The sequence below is a fragment of the Callithrix jacchus genome, chromosome 2, assembly GCF_049354715.1.
Source record: "Callithrix jacchus isolate 240 chromosome 2, calJac240_pri, whole genome shotgun sequence".
In the NCBI taxonomy this organism is placed as follows: Eukaryota; Metazoa; Chordata; class Mammalia; order Primates; family Cebidae; genus Callithrix; species Callithrix jacchus.
Window position 1 is genome coordinate 151,643,673 of NC_133503.1, and position 15,095 is coordinate 151,658,767.

The following is a 15,095-nucleotide window of genomic DNA, read 5'->3' on the forward strand; positions in this document are numbered from 1 at the left end:
GCGCTCCTCCCCGAGCTGTGACAATCAAAAATATCTCTAAACATTGTCAATGTCTCGTGGGGGCTAAAATAGTCCCTGATTGAGAACAGCTAATCTAGACTGTATAATCTAAAATGATAATAATTAATGAAAATTTATATAGAGAGGCATAAAATAAAACTATTATAGCTTCACAAAAGCAAAGTCAAACTAATTCTATGGGTTATTTTCTGTCATTTGTGAACATTCAACCCCATTTCTAGAATTGGACCATTATCTTGAATAATCACATGAGTACCCCTGAAGTTTGTGTCACATTCTACATTGTCTGAGGATGAGAAAACATTTCTATTGCATTGTATGTATTCCAGCATTATTACTGCATCGCCCATCTTACAGATGAAAGAGGAACAGATCAGTCAAATGTATTACTTTAAGATCACCCCAAAGCAGATCAGACCTCAGAGCGTCAGGTTCCAGAGTTATTATTAGAAATAGATAATAATCAGGCCGGGCACTGTGGCACACTCCTGTAATCCTAGCTCTTAGAGAGGCAGAGGCAGGAGGATAGCTTGAGGCCAGGAGTTTGAGACCTGCCTGGGCAATATAGCGAGACCCCATTCTCCACAAAAAGAAAAAAAAATAGAAATAGTTAATAATCTAGAATGATTTTTTAACAGTAATAAATTAATGAAGGTTTCCAGTCAATTAGGATATTCACTGGAAAACTTTCGATTAATTCTATTTTAGTATTAGACAGAACCAAACCTCAGTTTACTCTTAAACTGAACAGATTCTGATCTCCTTTGTCTCTGTTAGTATGGCTTGCTATAACAAATGCAATAAACTAGGTAGCTTATAAACAGCAGAAATTTATTCTCACATTCTGGAAGCTGGACATCTGAGATCAGGATTGCCAACAGGTTGGGTTCTGATAAGGCCCTCTATCCTAGTTCATAGATGGCTGTCTTCTCACTGTGTCCTCAACATGGCAGAAGGGGCAAGGTAGCTTTCTGGGGTTTCGTTTTACAAGGGTACTAATCCCATTCGTGAGAGCTCTGCCCTCATGTCCGAATCACTTCCCACAGGCCCCACCTCTAATTACATTGGGGACCAGCTTTCAGTGTATGAATTTTGGGGAAACGCAAGCATTAAGTCTGTGGCACATTTTGATGGTGAAAAGTTCTTTGAAAATCAAAGCACTAGATTGCATTGTGATGTGTAATCCTTGCGCATCACAGCATGAGCCTAAAATAAAGTCCAACTTCAATCAACTCTTTCCTAACCCACCACTCACAGTGCTCCCCATTCAAACAATATTAGAAATACTGCCTTTGTCCATGAAGTCCAAGAGAACAAAGAACAACTGCTTGCATTTGTCTGAATACAGCAGAGTACTATTCATGCACCTACCTATGGGAGTGGATCATACGTTCTTTCAGCATCCATTTATGGAGTAGTGCTGATGTTGTACCAGGCATTGTTCCAGGTCCAGAGGGTATAGTGATAAACAAATGAGGCAAAGCATCTACCCTTATGGAGTTTACATTTCAAGGCAAATGGAAACTAGACATCAAACTAAAAGACTTTACAGTGTTTACATTAGGAAGAAACATCAGAAAGTAAAGAGTGATAAATCTCTAATTGCATTTTAAATCTGCTATTCATGAAATGTCTTTCTGAATGAGAGACATTTAAGCAAACCAAGGCATGCAATGATGAGAGTGTGGAAGGATGCCCTGTAAATGCTCCATGTGGAAGAACCCATAACAATGGCAAATCCCAGAGTAGGAGCACATATGGCCATAGTAAGGATTTCATGTTGAGCAAGGGCAAATATTTGAGCAGATATTAAATAAAAATACATTGGAACCATATTTTGTAAATGTCCAGTTTTTGGTTCCAGTGACACCACTACACATTATTTAATATATTCACTTGTTAGTGAACCATTTGGAAATCTCATTACTGATAGGGGCAGTATGGTGAGTTACAGGTACAGAATTATAGTACAGACTATACCTATAATACAGAATATACAGACTAGAAAGAAACTTCACCAAAAAGATTGTATGTGGATGAGTAGATTAATAATACACTGCATTTCTTCTTTGTATTCAGTAGTGTAGCTGATGGATTGTGTAAAGAATTAGGTCTATTGCGCTGTTACTTACGCATATGTGTGTGTGCAGGGGAGGGAAGAAGGTTGTTACTATTCATACAAAGAGAGGCGTGAGATCTTCACCGGGGAAGTTGCCTGAAGTCACAATTCCTAGGCATTGTTCTGATTATCCTTGTAGGCAAAATGCACAAGATTTTGATATGTCGGTATCACCTTCAAACATTTCTTCTACAAGAGTGGCCGTTACTCTGCCTTCTAGCTAACACAGATTAATCTAAACTATAGGACCAGCCCTGTCCCACTCTCCTTCCCAGAATATCCACACTTGAGATGGAGGTTCTAAAATAGATTGGATTATTTGGAAGATAGAGGTGATTTAAAAGATATGAAGAAAGAATAATTATATTCTAATCAAATACAATTCTGGCTATGTTATATAATCATTAAAATATATTTTAAAGATAGGCATTGACTTATTTTGCCAGAAAGTTAGTGTAATCATGGCAATTTCATATGTTTAAACCTAATATAATAAATTGCTCTGAGGGTTTGTGGGGAAACGAAGAATTAAGCGTTACTTAATCTTAAGCTATTTAATACTTTAAAACACTATACCTATGGACATTAAATTTTATACCTTTGAAGGTAAAACTTGCTGCCACGTTAGTATTTTTGGAACAGTCTTATTTTTCATGAAACTTACTGTCAGGGAAGAAGACCAGGATATCTCTAAGTTTGAATTTGACCCTTATAAAATGATTAGAATGGAGGTCATGGGCTACCTCTTCAAATATCTGAAAAGTTAATGAACTGATTTTATAGAAATTTTCCTAATTTTCCTCATTAAGGTTTTGTACCACATGTGTCTCTAAAGCAGTGCTACAAGAAAACACATCCAGACAAGTTAAATAGCTAGAAATGGCATATTTTAACTTCGCATTTGATTAAGTGGCTTTAGATAATCTACCTTTCGGATTTGTTGTGATGCATGAAAAGTTATGTACTCTGGAGGGCCTGGCTCCCTGGAACTTTGCCATCTTTAGGAGCCCTCCTACAGTGGCATTATCTGCCCAGGCAGTTCTCTACTCCAACACCAACCTACACACACCTAAATACCGCTGGCTCTAGGCAACAACTTTTGGAATAGGCATGAATCATCCAAGGCCTTAAGCGACCATTTACTAATGCATATTTTACCCTAACGGCAGAATTACCTGGGCCTTTGGGCTTCTGCCTGGCCATTTCAAAGGCTTCTCAGAGCCATGTTATTCACAGAAAATAACAGAACCTAATGGACTTCTCTTAGCATTTCAGCAGTTAAGAAGGGAACTGCTGTCATGTGAATCAGAGGTCTGGGAGTAAAAGAGAAAAAGCACTCTCTTAGTCTTCCCCCAGCCATTTGTTTTCAACGCAGAAATAGCTACCACTTCTCTCATTTTGGAAAATAAACCTTTCAGTTATAAAAATTAAGAAAAAAAACAGAAAAAAAATTCAAAATACCTTCTTTCGGTACATATAACTTCTTGGTATGTATAACTGTATAAAACTTTTTTATGCAATTACATTGTGTATATATAAAAATTTGTAATGGCAACAGAGCACTATTTCTGTTTTATAGTCTTCAAAACATTTAATGGCATTTTATGAGCATTTTTTCATGTCAATAAAAATAAATCTGCACCAATAGTTTCAATGGCAACATTTAAAACTACTTTGCAGGAATATGTCATCATTTATTGAAGAACTCTCTTATTAATTGTTGGTATTTAGTTGTTTTTTTTTTTTTTTTGGAATGAATGTCTTGAAACATGCATCTTTTCAAATGTCTATTTCCTTAGGATATATTCCTAGAAGTGGAATCACCTGGTTAAAATACTCTATTTAAGGGGATTTTGACAAATTGTCCTCAAAAAAAGGATATACCAATTTTGACTCTATTTTAGGGGATTTTACCAAATTGTCCTCAAAAAAAGGATATACCAATTTATCCCCCTATCAATAGTGAATGAGTGTAGGAGGCTTCCTTTTTAATTCAGCTTTCATCATGCATCTATTTCTGTTGGTTCATGACTGAATATAAACTCTATGGAGTTAGGGTAGATTTGAGAAGGAATAAAAATCTCAGAGAAGCTGGGAGTATTGTGTGGCCCTCTGTGAGTCACAAACGTGAACTTTTCTTCCTACCCATGCTTTTGTGGGGACCAGGAGGTGTTTTGGGCCATGCATAGCATGCTAATGCTGCATGGCAAACGTTTATAGCTTGAAAAAGGCATCACTGGGGTTTGATGTGGATCCAGGAGGAAGTGGAGGAGTCTCATGGTGTTTATGAATCTCAGCATGAGAAAATAATCCCCCAGCTGCAAAGTGAGTTGCAATTGTCAAGAGCTGTGTGAGAGAGGGCAGAAGAACTGATAATCCCTTTCGCTGCTTCACATTTTAGGACTTTAGAAAAGCACTCTCTGATGTTCTACAAAGTAAGGGCACAAAGAAGCAGGAACTGGATTCTTTATTCTGCCAACATTGCTTGTCAATGCTTTATAAAAAATGCATATAAATTTAAAAGGCTAAATTAAAATAAGAGATGGACAGTTATTGCACTGTCTGCAGTGATGTATTTCTGATATAACAACAACAATAAGAAAAAACTGAGAGCTGTTAGTAGAAGGAAACATTTAGTTGAGACTTTTCCATTTTTCTTTGATAATCTTGATAAGTAAACATGGCCTAATCAAGTTCCTGTAGTAGACTTATCATTTTAATATTTCAGTTTTGATACAGTCAGCTCCATCACTAAAACTGTTTTATAATACCATATTGCTGAGCTGGAAATCAGAAGTAGGCTTGTCAAAGGAAATTGCTTCTACATTCTGTTTCTTGTCTTTCTAGAAATGCCTTTACACAACACTGATATTATTTCTGGCTTTGGCTAGCTAGACTGATGAGAAGCCACTTGAAGATGGCTGCAGAGGGAGTGACATTATGTTACCACTGTCTCTATCGTTCTTTTCTTTTCTTTTCTTTTCTTTTCTTTTCTTTTCTTTTCTTTTCTTTTCTTTCTTCCCTCCTTCCCTCCCTCCCTCCCTCCCTCCCTCCCTCCCTCCCTCCCTCCCTCCCTCCCTCCTTCCTTCCTTCCTTCCTTCCTTCCTTCCTTCCTTCCTTCCTTCCTTCCTTCATCTCTCTCTTTCTCTCTTTCTTTCCATCTTTCTTTTTTTGAGATGGAGTTTTGCTCTAGTTGCCCAGGCTGGAGTGCAATGGCATGGTCTTGGCTTACTGCAACCTCCGCCTCCTGGGTTCAAGTGATTCTCCTGCCTCAGCCTCCCTCATAGCTGGGATTACAGTTGGCCGCCACCAGGCCCAGCTAATTTTTGTATTTTTAGTAGAGGTGGGATTTTACCATGTTGGCCAGGATGGTTTTGAACTCTTGACCTAAGGCAATCCACCCACCTCAGCCTCCTAAAGTGCTGGGATTACAGGTTTGAGCCACCAAGCCCGGCTCTTGTTCATTTCTTTGAAAGTGGAGGAAACTGTAGGTGTCTCCCCTCCTTATCATGAACCTTCCCTCCCCTCCTGCATGTATAAGGAAAACAGACATCTTAGAATTTTCCTCATTAATTTGGTTAATACTAATAAAGTATACATATAGTGATTCAGGTAGATCAAATGTCCTAAGGTTATCCCACTGTTTCTCCATTTAAAGAGAGAGAAGGAAAAATCCACCACTAATATCTTCCAAGTACATGCTCTAATTCCAGAGCCTGTTCTGAGGTGCACTTTCCTGGTGTTCTGGTGTTGCCAATTTGTCATTCAATTACCATAATCTATTCCCTACCTTTTCTTATTGTTTATTTTTTGTGACGTTTGTTCCTTTTATTTCTTCCTGCCCCCATGGCCTACCACAGCATCCTGAAGCTAAAATTCCTGTGATTGCTTGAGCCCTTCTGTATTATTTCAGATGAAGTGGTTGGCTCCATTTTTCTGGGTAAACAGTGTGACCCAAGCTATACGTCATTGCACAAAAATGTGCAACCATAATTTTTTTCTCTCTGAGATAGAATGATAGATTTATTCTTGGTAATGATTTTGTTCTCTGTATTCCTCTTTATTATGTTTGGAGTGTTAAGCAGGGTGAGAATAGTTGTGTTTTGTCCTGTTGAAGGGTGATAAGGTGCAAATAATTTAAGCATCACTAAAAAATTGGGGAGGGAATTTCAGTATCTAAAATGAATGATGTCCAGGTGCAGTGGCTCATGCCTGTAATCCCAGCACTTTGAGAAGCTGAGGCAGGAGGATCACTTAAGCCCAGGAGGTCAAGACCAGCTTGAGAAACATAGTGATATTTTGTCTGTATAAAGAAAAATTTAAAAAGAAATAAAATGAATAATACTTTTTTATAACTCATTGTTTTCTCTTTAGATATTAAACAATCTCAGTTTACTACTCAATGATAATAATGCACTGACAGAAATTGAACATATACAAAATTAAATCATTTTGTTGTTATCCAAATGAAAAGAAATATTATAAAAATTCTGCCTGCTTGGTGAATTTCCATTTACTTGAACTCCTGACAATGATCTATGTCATTTCCTCACAAAAGATATGACAATAAAGGCAAAATATTTGCACATTCCTAGGACCAAGTGCTTTAACATCTAACCTATGTTGGCAAAAGGAAGACGATAAGTGGTCTCTCTTTTAGATTCAAAAACTATAATCAAATATATTTATTTTTATATCTCTAAGTAAATGTACTCAAATAAATTGTCAAAAGGTTTGAGCCCTAGTAATATTCCTTCGGGAAAAGGAGGAATAGAAGATGGGGCTGAAATGCAGACGAAAAGATTTGGTGGATCTCGTGTCTATATTTTCTTCGTAAGAGTTTAGAGATACAAAATATAGACAAGTGGTTTGAATAGTCATTTTTAAGGCTCACCCAGGTGAATTTAGAAAGAAGTAGTATAATACCATGGTTGAAGGCACAAACTCTGTAGCCAGACTGCCTCGATTTGAATATGAAGTCAGACAGTTACTAGCTGAGTGATCTTAGCCAAATTATTTAACATATTCATGTTTCAGTTTTCTCCTCTTACACATTGGAGAGCCTAATGACACCTACTTCCTTAAGCACATTGTGAATATAAAATGTAGAAATGGATGTGAAGTGCTTAGAAAAAGGCATATCACAAATTGACTACTTAATGATGCTATCAGTATGATCATCATTACCAGATTTGTCATTAAGAAGGAAAGGCCAGTTTTAGCATAGGAAGGCCCAGGGTATTAGAGAAAATGAATTATCTGTCATGTCAGTAGCAATAGAATTCTTTCAAAAGTAGAGATAGTAAGAAAGTACATTTTAAAAAATCTTTTATTTTTATAATAAATTATATTTTAAAAAATTATTAGAATAAGTAAGATTGATTTTTTTGATATATATGTCTATGAACTTTAACACATGTGTAGATTTGTGTAGCCACCCCCAAAATCAGAAGGCAAAACTGATAGATCATCAAAAATATTTCCCCCATGTTACCCTGCTGCAATCAAACCTTCCTCCACTCCTAGTTCTTGGTAACAACTGATCTGTTCTCCATCAAAATAGTTTTGACTTCATGAGAATATGATATAATATAAACGGAACCATTTACAGATAGATGTTCCTCGACTGATGATTGGGTTATATTCTGATAAACCTGATAAAAACTGAAAATATTGTACATCAAAACTGCATTTAATATACCTAACCTACTGAACGTCACAACTTTCCCTACATTAAATATGCTCAGAACACTTACATTAGCCTAAAATTGGGCAAAATAATCTAACATAAAGCATACATCATAATAAAGTGTTGATCATCTCATGTAATTTATTGAATAGCATATTGAAGTACAATTCCTTCTAAATGCATATCACTTTTGCACCATAGTAAAGTTGGAAAATCCTTAAGTCAAATCATCGTAAATTGGGAACTTTATTATATAATCTTTTGAGACCAGGTTTTTTCACTCAGCATAATACTCCCCCCAAAGTCTCAAGCATAATGACTTTGAGATTCACCTACAAAGTTGCATATGTTGGTAGTTTTTCCTTTTTATTGCTGAGTACTTTTCCACAGTATGGATGTGTAGTGCCACTGTGGGTATATTCCATTCACTTGTTTAAAGAAATTTGAGGATAAAGCTCTTATATCATTTTTTGTGTGAACATTAACTTTTTTTCAGCAAATATCCAAAGGTTCCAGGGTGACTGTATCATTTTGCATTCCTGTCAACAATGATGAGAGTTCCAGTTGCTCTGTATCTTCTCTAGCACTTGGTATTGACAGTATTCTCTTTTAAAAAAATTTTTCAGCTTGTCTCATAGATGTGTAGTGCTATCTAATTGTGCTTTTAACTTACATCTTTTTTTTGAGACAGAGTCTCACTCCGTCACCAGGCACCAGGTTGGAGTGCAGTGGCGTGACTTTGGCTCACTGCAACCTCCGCCTCCTGGGTTCAAGCAATTCTCCTGCCTCAGCCTCCCGAGTAGCTGGGACTACAGGCGCGCGCCACCACACCCAGCTAATTTTTTTTGTATTTTTAGTAGAGATGGGGTTTCACTATGTTGGCCAGGATGGTCTTGATCTTTTGACCTCATGATCTCCCCACCTTGGCCTCCCAAGGTGCTGGGATTACAGGCATTAGCCATGGCACCTGGCCTAATTTACATTTTCTAATGGATAATTATGTTGAACTCTCTTTTCTCTTTCTCTTTCTTCTTTTCTTTCTTTCTCTTTCCTTCCTTCCTTCCCTTCCTTCCTTCCTTCCTTCCTTCCTTCCTTCCTTCCTTCCTTCCTTCCTTCCCTCCCTCCCTCCCTCCCTCCCTCCCTTCCTTCCTTCTTTCCTTCCTTCCTTCCCTCCTTTCTTCGAGACAGGGTCTCACTCTGTGACCCAGGCTGGCATGAGTAGTGTGAACTTGGCTCATTGCAACCTCCATCTCCTCAGCTAAAGTTATCCTCCAACCTCAGCCTCTCAAGTAGCTGGGACCTCAGCCTCTCAAGTAGCATATGCAATAAAGTCTGGCTAATTTTTATATGCTTTCGTAGAAATGAAGTCTCACCATGTTTTCCAGGCTGGTCTCCAACTCCTGGACTCAAGTGATCTGTGTCTTGACCTCCTAAATTACTTGGATTACAGGCATAAGCCACCATGCCTGGCCTGAACGTATTTTCATGTATCTACTTGCCATCCTTATATCATCTTTAGTAAAGCATTTTTTTCAGTCTTTTGGCCACATTTTATTATGGTTGTTTGTGTTCTTATTGTTAAGTTTTAAGAATTATTTATATATCCTAGATACAAGTCATTTGTTGGATATGTAACAGAAAATATTTGTTTGATATATACAAATATTTTCTTCTCATTTTTAGCTTATGTTTTTATTCTATGAATAGCGTCTTTCACAAAATAAAAATTTTGATAAAGTCCACTTTTATCTTTATTTTTCTTTTATGGATCATGCTTTTAGGTTCATGCCAAAGAAATCTTTAGATCCTGAATATTTCTCCTCTACTTTTTCTAAAAGTTTTATACTTTCATGTATTACACTTACGTCTGTGATCCAGCTTGAGACTACAGAAGTAGCTCAACAAATGTTAATAATTTCTCCCAACCCCTTTGAACTATTATAAGACCTGAAAAAAAGCAGAACTATAGATTCCATTTTTATTGGATTCTGTGTTTGTGATTTATACTTCTGTTGGAGAAGTAGAAATCTCAGTAGCCAGAGAAGAAAATCAGGCCAATCACTGAATTTCAAACATATTAGTGAAAGCCTAATAGAGATTGCAATAAAAAGTTTAAAAGTTTATCAAAGCCAGAGACATTTTAAAAAGGGAAGCTTAAGAAAAAAACATAGTTAACTGATATTTTCTTTCTTAATTTTGTGAAGAGTGCATGTTTATTGCACATTTTTGGATTGTTTTTTGTTTGTCTTCTCTGTTTCAAGCAGAATTTTTTATCTAGCATTTTCAAAAGTTTAACATTGTGTTGAAATTTTGATGCAATGATGCAATCATTTTCTAAGTTTGATCAAGCCTTTTTCCTTTTAGTGTTCTGAAAGCAAGACTATTTTTAATGGTTTCAACAGGGCCACAAAAATAACTTCGTACAAAAACAACTTTCTACTATGGTAATCGCTCATCTCTGTTTAGAATTGAGCAATAGAGCAAAATTGTCCACGTGTTAGGAAACTAAAATTGAATACTACAAGAAGTCCAAATATTAGTGTTTTTTCCTGTTGAGCTAAATAAAGCTTCTGCTGATTCTTCCGATGTTTCCTAAAACATGTTAGAACCAGTGTTAAGTGATTCGAACTCTTCCCTCCAGCAATTTGGCAGTTAAGTTTCCATCATCATTTAATCTGTTATAAAAAAGAATTTATCACAAACTGTTTTAATCTCTTGAAATGTTTTCACAGGCAAATGAAGTCAAGAGTTAATGGATTTTTTTTTAAAAACATAAAAACCACAAATCTATCAGTATATGTCTAAAAACACTAGGAAACATTGTTTAGATATTGATAATAGAAACCAGTCGTAGTTAAGAGGAAGAAGATAAAGTTGGCCTGATTCAGGTTGATGGTGTCTCCATGGATCTGAGTAGAATTTATCAGGCAACTTTATCCAGGGAGATTGGATGGAAACAAACACATACTACTTCATGGGTTCAGTGACTGTTATGACTACTATCTTACCAGGGAAATTTCATTTTGTGTGGATGAATTCTCTTGTGGTCTTTGATATATATGGTTTGTTCACTTAAAAATTGTTATAGAAAATTATGAAGATGGGAGAAAGATGCAAAGGATAGAGAAGGAGTTTTAATAATCCTGTAGTGTCTACTTTTCTACATTGAAACTCCAAAAAAAGTATTTGATGAAAAAAGATTGCCTTATAAGTCACAATCTTCATGGCAAAAGACTTGATTATCTTTAGGATATTTTAAGAGAGCTGTGATAAATTTTCCTTCTCCATGTCAGGGAAATATCTTAATGGTTCCTGAAGACCTTATTATTATATTTTTCTTGAATAGTTTACCTGAGTTAATTCTATAAAGATTAGATTGATGACTAGTTACTCATCTATGGAATCTCAAAGCTTTATATGCCCTCATACTTAAATATACAGAAACAGAGTAAGAATCTTGATGTGTAATATAGAGTCCTAAGCATGAGTGCTGGTCTTAATGATTGGGATCAGCTCATTTAGACCCAGGTTTCCTAAAGGGAAATGAAGCACTGTTGTTTCCAAAGGATTTTTTATTTTTCCTCAAGGGAAAGTCTCTATTTCTCTGAAAGAACTTTAGACTTTGGATTCTTTGGTTGTCAACTCTCAGAGCAGGGAGTCTGGGTGATCGAAGGAGACCTTCCTCAGCTGTGGTCTCAATCCCCAGGCCCAGGCATCAACTACACAGCTCAGACTCAAGACTGAGCCAGGAGGATCCTCATGGGCAACTTCCACTATATAATCATCTCACTAATTAGCACGCAAGTGATTGACTTCTCTCATTAGCATTCCTCATTATATATTCATATTTGTACGACTCATTTCTGCTCACATTTCAGTTTGCTCTGAATAAAACACCCAGCCTTAGTTTCCACTGCTAAAACTTGAAATTAAATATTTTCCCTTTCAAAATATAATTTAATGTTCTTTATTTTTACCCTCCAAATTCTCATACATGACAGGCACTGAATTATATGATTAAATAATTGGAGTGGGAGATGTGAAAAGATTGCTTGTAGAGAACACTTCAAAATTCACATCAGGGTTTGTAGTTGTACACATGGAATAATTGTGGCCTTTTTCCAGGACTGAAGTAGGAGGACTCTTTAAGGATTTCTTTTCCAGTGTGTAGATGATTCAAGGGACTTTTAAAATTCACTCCTCTTATCAGATTTAGTTTTTTAATTTCTCTTTTTCTTGAACTCTAGCTTAGTAAGAAGGTAAAGGTCATCAAATAGCAAAGTAAAGTTTTCTGGTGGTGCTGTGGTTTTGGGTCAGTCTCACTCTGTTGCTCAGGCTGAAGTGCAAGTGGTGTGATCTCGGCTCACTGTAACTCTGCCTCCCCGGTTCAAGTGATTCTCGAGCCTTAACTTCCCAAGTACTTGGGACTACAGGAACACGCCACTACTCCCAGCTGATTTTTGTAATTTTAGTAAAGATGGGGTTTCACCATGATGGCCAGGCTGGTCTCAAATTCCTGACCTCAAGTGATGTGCCCATCATGGCCTCCCAAAATACTGGAATCACAGGTACCACTGCACAGGTGACACTGCACCCTACAGAAAGTTTTGATAGAAAATAACAATGCTAATAACTAAATTCAGTTATTTTTACCACTTAGAAGTTGTCTTCTTTGTATTTATTAATGTGTTAATTTCATCTACAGAGCAATAGAATGCAAATATGGCATTAAATGTATCCATATGGAACAAATATTTTGATGATGCTAATAGAAAAAGTGGAGGAGAAAAATGATTGCTTGTGCTCATGTGTGGATTTGAGAAAAACTAACAAGATAAAGTGGCAAGGTCATTATATTTAAAACCAGAAAATCTGGGTATGCACCCTGTCTCTTCCAGTTACTGACAATTTAACAACAGTCAAACAAAGGCACTTAAATTCTCTAAAACATCAGTTTACTTATAGAAAAGTAGAGCCTCAAATCTCTAGCAGTATAATAGGTCACTGTGAAAAATGGAATAAAATAAATGAAAGTACTTTTAAAATTCAAAGGCATGAGAATGTGAAGTAGTGTTATTATAGTGCCTCAGTAGAAAGTAATGTGTCCTACGTCGGTAGAAGGAACACACAGGACCTGTATGTGAAGAACAACGTCCCATGTCTACTTTAAATGCTCATCAGACTCCCTTTATATTATTAGAATTCATCCAACTCAAAATGTAATAAATGGACTTTTGGGTTTCACTTCCAACTCTTCCATTAATTCAGGAGTAAACTTAGTCGAGTTATTTGACCTCCCTGGATTATTATAACCAGTTACTTGATATCCTCCAGATTTGTTTACTGTCTTACCTTTAGTCAGTGTGCAGAGTTCTATAAACCATATACAGAGCTAGACAGCTATCTTAGGCTGGTTCCCCAAGAGAGCAGACTCTGAGACAAGAACTCGAGTTTAGTAGTTTATTTGGGAGGTAATTCCCAAGAAGTACTGATAGAGAAGAGGAATGAGAGAGGGAAGGTCAAGAAGTTAGTATAGAGTTGCATTCACGAGGAAATTAACACTACAGACAGCTGCAGCTCAATCCTTCTGGGGACTTCTGGGAAACTGTATAGAACAAGTGATAGAACTGTCCCATCATAGGAGGGAGGGAGTTGGTTATTTTTTCCTCCAATTCCCTTCATAGTCATTGGCTAAAGGCTGCTGTTGGGGCAGCAACTCCCTCACCCTCTGGCCTGCCATTCGTACTGGCCAAGCATGTCAGAGATATCATGCAGTGATGTGTCACAGGTGCCTGCAAAGGAAAGCCATTGTCATACATGGAGGGAGTGAGTGCAGAGGAGACATGTGGAATCCTGACAGCATATGCTACAATGCTGTGGCTGACAAGGGGAGGCACTGCTCAGATGCCCCTTATAGACCAGATAGCTGCTCAGTATAAGAATTGCTAGCTGAAAGCCCCCAACCATTAGTGGCTTCAGAATCCTTCTTAGGTTTGGAGCTGAGGTGCTGCTCCTCTTGGGGCAACCCCCAGCCAATGATTGAGCAAGGCAGGGCTATAAGGGTTTGTCTTTTTCTGCTCAAAGAAAGATTCCAATAGGCAATCTTTACTCCATGGCTCCCTATGGTAAAGACTTTCTTAGGTACATCCCAGCCTGACAGGTCTCTCTACCCAGTCCAGCTTCATGCCCTTTCTCAGGGTTACTACCTAGTAAACCTTTTGCCACCTTAACTCCATCTTGATTGGCATCTGCTTCCTGGAGAACTCAACCTGCAACAAATACCAATTATATATTTTTTTATTTTTTATCTCTTTTTTTTGAGATGGAATTCCGCTCGTTACCCAGGCTGGAGTGCAATGGTGTGATCTCGGCTCACTGCAACCTTTGCCTCCTGGGTTCAGGCAATTCTCCTGCCTCAGCCCCCTGAGTAGCTGGGATTACAGACACGCGCCACCATGCCCAGCTAATTTTTTTGTATTTTTAGTAGAGATGGGGTTTCACCATGTTGACCAGGATGGTCTTGATCTCTTGACCTCGTGATCCACCTGCCTCGGCCTCCCAAAGTGCTGGGATTACAGGCGTGAGCCACCGCGCCCGGCCTATTTTGTATCTTTTTAAATTTTAATTATGCAGTCGAGTTTCCCACATTTGGGGAAATCTCAGGGGTCAGCACATCTGGAGTGCAATGGATAAGCCTCACCCAGGGAAAACCATCTTCGTGATCGTGGTATCCCCCCTGCCAGGTAAGTATGCCAAATACCAGTTCTAAAGAAGATTTGGAAAACAGCAGAAGCATTCAGGACTCAATTGCATTCATCATTGAATTTATCCACATGGCAATATAATAGGGTGAGATGCTTGAGCAATAATCTGTAGTTAGATTTAGTTTCTTAAAGGGAAGAAAATAAATCTAAATCTAAATCTAAATCTAAATCTAAATCTAAATCTAAATCTAAATCTAAATCTCTCTTATGTTTGAGAGCCTATTATGTGCCAGAGACTGTAGCAACTTCTTTTATGTATTCATCCACCAACATTTTTTTGAACATGCACTATTTTCCAGGCACAATTCTCGGTATTGGAATATATCACCAAATCGCATACTATAATTTCTCATCATTACAGATATTATATTCTAGAGGGAGAAAATAGGTGACAAATATTAAAATGAAATAAATATGATAAATGCTCTTGAAGGCAATACATAATATGCAAAAAATGAAAAGAATAGGAAAGTAGTTCAAGGAAGGATATGGGTTAAAATTT

General features: G+C 37.3%; 1 pseudogene; it reads right to left on the reverse strand.

Moving 5' to 3' along the window:
* Positions 1-14,447: 14,447 nt before the first annotated feature.
* LOC118151700 (U1 spliceosomal RNA) lies at positions 14,448-14,580 on the reverse strand (annotated as a pseudogene).
* Between the last annotated feature and the right edge of the window lie 515 nt (positions 14,581-15,095).